Source organism: Ambystoma mexicanum, chromosome 2q, assembly GCF_040938575.1.
Source record: "Ambystoma mexicanum isolate Mex_15411 chromosome 2q, UKY_AmexF1_1, whole genome shotgun sequence".
In the NCBI taxonomy this organism is placed as follows: Eukaryota; Metazoa; Chordata; class Amphibia; order Caudata; family Ambystomatidae; genus Ambystoma; species Ambystoma mexicanum.
In genome coordinates this window covers 1387267808-1387274484 of record NC_090924.1, presented here as the reverse complement: position 1 = coordinate 1387274484, position 6677 = coordinate 1387267808, and positions in this window count along the sequence as shown.

Genomic DNA, 6677 nt, shown 5'->3' with positions numbered 1-6677 from the left:
CCCGCTCCCCCAGGCCCGATCGCGTGTGGAACTTCACGCGAACCCCTTTAATACACGTAGCCCGCTCCCCCAGGCCCGATCGCGTGAATAACTTCACGCGAACCCCTGTGATGCACGTACCCTGCAAATCGCGTGTGACACTTCCCGCGCACCCCGGTATACATGCACACGTATTTTTTGTCAGCGGGTGTCCGTGTTTGTGGGTACCCCTTTGCACGTCATTTTTCCTGGAGGGCCACAGTATGGGACATTCATCATGGCAGTATATAGGTGCTATTTGTTGGCGCACCTTTTGGCGCACATTTCTTACAGCCGCAGAGACGCTACCGCCTCCTTTCTTGTGGCGGTCGTGTTTGTGCCTGTGCGCTGGTTTGAGCGTGCGCTTTTTTCCCCTATTCTATTCCATGAATACGTGTTGTAGGCGAGCGTGTGGGCGTTCCGCGCACTTGTGCCCTGTACTTCCCCCGTGACGCCCACGTTTTGGCAAGTTGTTCCCCATTCCGAGTGTTACGCCCGTGTTCCGCCTACTTTTATTGCGTGCGCCGCGCTATGTGCGATTTTCGCTGTGGCCTGTGCGATTTTCGCGGTGACCTGGCGCACGCTGTTAGATGGCCTGTGCGCTAACGTGCGCCGCGCACTTTTTATCGCACATCCGCTGGTTTTCTCGCGCACGGCCTTCCATGAATCGACGTGCGCTGCTTTTCGTGCGATTTTCGCACGTTCACTGCGATTTTCGCTATTCCACTGCGATTCGCACGTTTATGCCCACTTGCGCCGCGCTAATTATTCCATGAATCGGCCTCAAAATCTGATATGATAAAGATCAACAACGGAGAATCTGGCACTAGCACACTTCTTTATAATTACTAAGGAGTTGAGATGAAATGGATAAGGTAGCACACTGGTAAATAGGTACAGAAGTATAATGTGGTAGAAAATGCTTTATAGGGTTCAAGGAAATGCAAGGTTGAATGAATGAAATGCAGTATAGAAAATACTCAATATGATTTCAACAAACAAGGTAATCACTTTTCTCTGGCAATCCCCTCCCCCCCTTGATGCAATGCAAGGAAATGGAAGGAAGCACACAGTTCTCAGAAATGCAATCAACTGTAATTCAGTTCAATCCAGCAAGCTTAGACTACATAAATTTGAAAACACAGGCCCAAATTGCTTTGATATGTGCTGGCAATGGATGAGAAATATGCTGGAAATGCTTTTTAATTCCCTTTCAGAGGTTCAGGGTGAGTGGTATCTAGTTAATATTAGTCCAGGCTCACACTAGCAATGATGCAGGGATAGTTAGCAGGTTAAACGAATTTCTGGCAAATGGAAGGCAAGCAGCAGCAGTTTTTACATGTGAAGAAATTTGCAAATCGCGGTAAAATTCGTGAATGCGTGTTCCGCGATTGCGGTAAAACTATAAGGGGTAGGAATGCGGTTCTAGGTGCGATTCAAAGCTAAGATTCTAAGCTTTCAAATAAAAGTTATTGGAAGTCTCTAGCACAAACGGTTGCGGAGATATGAGCGATTTTGTGAAGGTCGTTTTTCAGATTTGAAATTTTAAACGCACACTTTTTCAGCTTTAAAAATGATGGCAGGATAACACAATTGCTAAGCTGCAGTTCTACTTAGGTTAAAAATGGATTGAATTATATTATTTTAACTAAGAGATTGGATCTGCACAGTTTTACTATGTACTCACACTATATTCTTGAATTAAATGGGCCACGCCACAGATCTGGTCAGATTTTAGACTCACCTCTGGTCTCTGCACTTCACAGTGATCTGGGTCAGCTCTCTCTGGTTCTCTGGTCTGGGTCTCTAGTTCTGGATAGATTGAAGTCTCTAGTTTGGCTCTCTGGAGGTTTGATGGAGGTAAAGTCTGGATCTCTGGATGTTGTATGGTCCGGCAGAGCGCGTTGCAGCAAATGGAATTGAAGGTCCCTATCTGTCCTGTCTGTCTGCTTTTATGTGTTTAGAATGTGGGTGTGTTCTAGCATCACTGACCCTACCTCTCTCTCAGCCTCTAATTGGTCAAACTTCCATTTATCATTTGATTGGGGAATGAACTGTGAGTCAGAGGGATGTCATTTTATGGCTTGCAGATAGGACACTCCTCTGTCAGATTGCAAATATTCTATATTTGATAATAAAAGACATATTTCACAGTTACACAGTTGCTTGAAATTACATATACATGGTGTGGCTGAATTTAGCCATGTCTCTGTCCAAATCTGCTGTTTCTAAGAGCTTGCATTCAGAAATGGCACATATTTCACTTTTTAACTGATTTTTCACTTTCTGACATTGACCCAACTTTACATACATGTGTGCAGGGAGTATGGACATTAACTGAAGAAGTTTCAGATTTTTAACATGCATACAGTTAGAGTAATATCCATTTTTCCGCTAAAACCCCCCTGAACATACCACCAGTTCTAAAAACCTCTTAAACTGTGGGCAGAAAAATCACAAGAATTATGGTATCATTTATAAAATTTTCACATGTCCGCTCTATGAGTTATTCATCTTTTTAAAGTTATGTTCTGGCTCCAAAGGGGTGTGGTTTACCCTCAGCACAAGGTTGAATTTCTGGTTTTTCCAGTTCTGCCAAGCCAGCTTGCTCTCACAGGCAGTGCCCCTCCCCTTTCCTCAGGAGGAAGCCACTTTTTACGACCATTTACGACTCCTGCCAATAAAACCTTTGCCTGAGCCAGGACAGGGCTTTGTTCACTTTCCTGCAGAGCACAGGTAATTCAATTATCAGATAGATGGCATATCCTTAGTGTGAGCAGCAAAAGGGCAGCTAGGCCTGGGAACACAGCTGTGACTCAAGTTTCACTCCTGATGGGGGTAGTTGCCAGGCAAATTGGAATCTCTTTAAGCTGTCATTTCTGTTCCCCAGTTTCTGCATTCAAATAAAACTAAACATTTTCACATATGCAGCTAGAAGGCTGATTCTAAGTTTAAAACTATGACATTTAAACAATCGCAACCTATGTGACACTCAAAAGTAGGTCACTCGGTCAATTTAAACATTTAGATTTTTTTTAGTGTCTTTCAGTCCAAATTTACTTAAACTGCTGAAATCCACAGCGCAGCCAGTCTTGTTATAAACCTTCAAGTCACTTCAGAATATAACTTTACATTGGATCCACCTCTCAGTAAGTCTTTCTTTGGCCTGTTTTGGGTTCATTTATTCAGTTTTCTACAAAATCTGGTGGTTTTAAAACGCCGGCTTTTGGATAGTGGTGAGTACTGGTACTGCACCCCTTTTTGGGATTTAAGAATGAATTCCCCACAATTCTAGGTTGCATTTGGCAATCAGCATTGCCATTCCCAATGGTTTCAGACTACTGTGTGGGTAGTCCAATGGTGGTTTTAGGCAGTTTCCTTCTGTGCCCATAACATCGGCAAAAATGAATGGCAGCCTATTCTTCATGCATTTCCCTGTGCATTTTCTGGGAAGCTCTGGCCATCATGAGGTTTTCCATGTCAGTACTGCACAGTTTTGAGGTACGGCTCGGATGCATGGGTAAATACATCCCACACCTGGAATGAGTGGCTGGATTGTTCTACTGCGAGGAAAATGTCCATAGGCAGGTGTGACTGTCGGAGGTAGATACAGTATTATACCTTCCCAACATGAGACCTCTGGAGCAGCAGAGCGTGAGTGAGAATGTGCTCCAGCATCCCCTGTGAGATAGGTGCACTGCATTACTACATGGGACTTTTTTTTAGCAAAGTGTGGACACATTGGGCCTCATTACAAGTGTGCCGTTGTGGAAACAACGGAGCCGGTAAGCCTATGGGCACCATTGTTTCCGGACCGGCAAACTATGGGTTTGCCTGCCGGCGCTGCTGTGCCTGACTGTGCTGACCCTGCCGGGCACAGCGGCCATTGTCGACAAGCTGTCACGGAAGCACCAACACCGTTAGCAATGGTCCCAGTGCTTCCGTGGTCCCCACTCCCATAGAGTCCGACTGGGGATTAGCAGAATTACCAGCGCCTAACTTCCAGGCCGCCGGGGTATTACAACCCCGGCGGCCTGGTAGTCAGACTTGTACATTTTACCGGCAAGCCAGGTGCCGGTAAAATGTACAAGTCTGCCGGCAACCCACCGGCAGCACCGGCAGTGTTACCTCCGGACTTGTAATGAGGCCCATTATCTTCCAACTATCAGTGCCAGATCATGTTCCTCACAGTGGACGGCTCTGCACAAAAACATTTGAATGGCAGCTTCACCAGCCACGTGATGCGTGGGACATGTAGTCATGGTTACAAGGGTGAACCCCTGACATGAGTAGGAAAGGGCGGCAGCTGAGCTCTACTTTGAGCGCGTGGGTTTCAAGCAGTCTTTGTTAATGTGACCCCTGAAGATATGAACAAAGGTCTAGGTGCCCCCAGCTTCCCCCCTAATGGCCCAGATAGGTTTAGGCTGCCCAGACCCATGATGTCAAGGCCTCTCACTGGCTGGGTTACTCTTTGGGTAACACCAGAAATGTCCCTTTAGGTGGCCACCATCGTAGAGGCAGGTGTAATCGGGAGCACTCAATCAATGGAAAGTGGTACCGGCTACGTGGGGGCTGCAGGTTTTAGCCAGGATGGATTGTGAGCCCCCTCCTGAGACGACAACCTGAGGAACATGGACTACAGGGGCTGCGGTGCGCCCGGCGGGGAATACTTCTTAAATTCACCTTCCCTCTGACTCATTCAAAGAGAGCAGAAACAAACTAGGCTATCAGTTGTGTAATGGGGGGGTCACTAACACATCAATGTGGCATTCACACCTGCTTTCACACACTTGCCTCACACTTGACTATGGTAGTCTTTAAAGGTCCTGTTTTGTTTTTTCTTATGAAGCAGATGATACTTCATAGGGCTCTTGCTTGAATTTGATTTCCTTGAAGGTTTTATTATTAGTGCGGCGGGGGTGGTACAGGTTATTGTCATGAACACTATGTGAAGCCTGTTGCTTTAAAGTGTGGCATGGAAACATGCAGGACGCATCAGGTGTAACCCACAGTATCCAGAGCATTCGCAGGATTGCAACCTTTCAGCGAGTGAAATGACAATGTTTGTTTACAAGTCATATGCAGTTGACAAGGCTTTCTTTGGAAACAGGTGTATAGTGAAATCACAACGACATTTATTATGTGTGCATTGGTTCCGTTATGTGCAGAACAAACAGTCATACATTTCGAGCTTTTCTGAAGAAACAGACCAAGTAACAAAGTAAAACCATTTTCTAGAACAAACAAAAAACCCAGTTGAAGTAACTTAATGTAGGTTTAGTTGTTCTGGGAATGGTACCTGCATTCACATCATCCACATAAATAAGACACTTTGCTGCTTAAAATATTAATCAAGTGCAGATGATTTTGTCACACATACATATCATAGACATCTCAAGTTGGTCCACGTCAGATATTCTGTGAGTCCTGGCGTCTGGGCCCCCATCTGATTGTATTCTGGTCCATGTAGTCTTGTGTTTTATGATGGCAAAATACAATTACAGATAGTATGCAAACAATCCTGAACTTGCCAGACACCCATCCTTTACCCAGGTCAAATAAAGATGCAAAAGAAAAAATTGCAGTGTGAAACACACACATTTGCCAACTGCAACCGGAAAACCTGGGATCACTGCTGGCATTCCCAATTTGACCAATGCATGTGATCCTGGGCAAATCCCTCTCCCTGATGGACCCTATATTCATTTGAAGCCACAATTGGGATCACTGAGAAGTGATTCTTTGAAGTGCTAACACTTATATGTGGTTCAAAAGAATGCAGTGTTTGCGGTTGCTCCATGTACATAATACAGATCACATGCTGAATTGCCCCTGAGCTTGCTCATTGATCATGACACCCCAACTTGCATGCCATGGCATCCTCCGAACAGAAAAGTTAAATGAAGTATTGCAATGTTGGGTTGGTGCCCCTGGCTTTGCAGGGCCCTCCCTGTGAAAGGAGTATGCTTGCTCAATTGAACCTTTACACTCTCCATCAGCCTAGGGGGCACTGGCCACGGGTCTCCATTGGCAACACAGTTGGTAAGTGTGGTGGTGTAGGTGAAACCCATTTTAGGCATGTGGCTACTTGCCTAGTCCTGGCCTTGCTAGTTTCCACACATTGCTTTAATTGTGAATGTCCTTTATGTCACCACCCAGGACATGTCTGCGGCATCTGCTGCTCTCACTTTTGCCTTCTGGAGGACTGGGGAAGCTCCCCTAGAGCGTGAGTCCCTTAATACTTCATGTTTCCGCTTACCCGCCCACCTTCCCAGAAAGGAGAGCATCAGGAAACTGAATGTTAAGCTTTATATTAGTCTATTAGCCTCAGACATGATTTGCTGTCTCCTGCAGGATACACGCTGTGGCCTGCAGCTTGCACAGAGATCACTGCAGCAGATGCATCAACCAACTGAGGTACCTTAGACATTATGTACACATTATCTATGATGTAGGTTTACCTTCTTGAGGATAGCTGAAAAACAAGGGTGGGTCTATGAGAAAAGTAGATCTGAATGGGTAAGCACAGTCAAATCAGAAGGTAATGCAATAGGGATTTGAGTAGCACAACATATATGTGGGAGGCTTTTTCTGTAGTACAAACGTCATGGATATAAGGATTTTAATGAATCTTGGCTACTATCATTGCGCTGACAGCA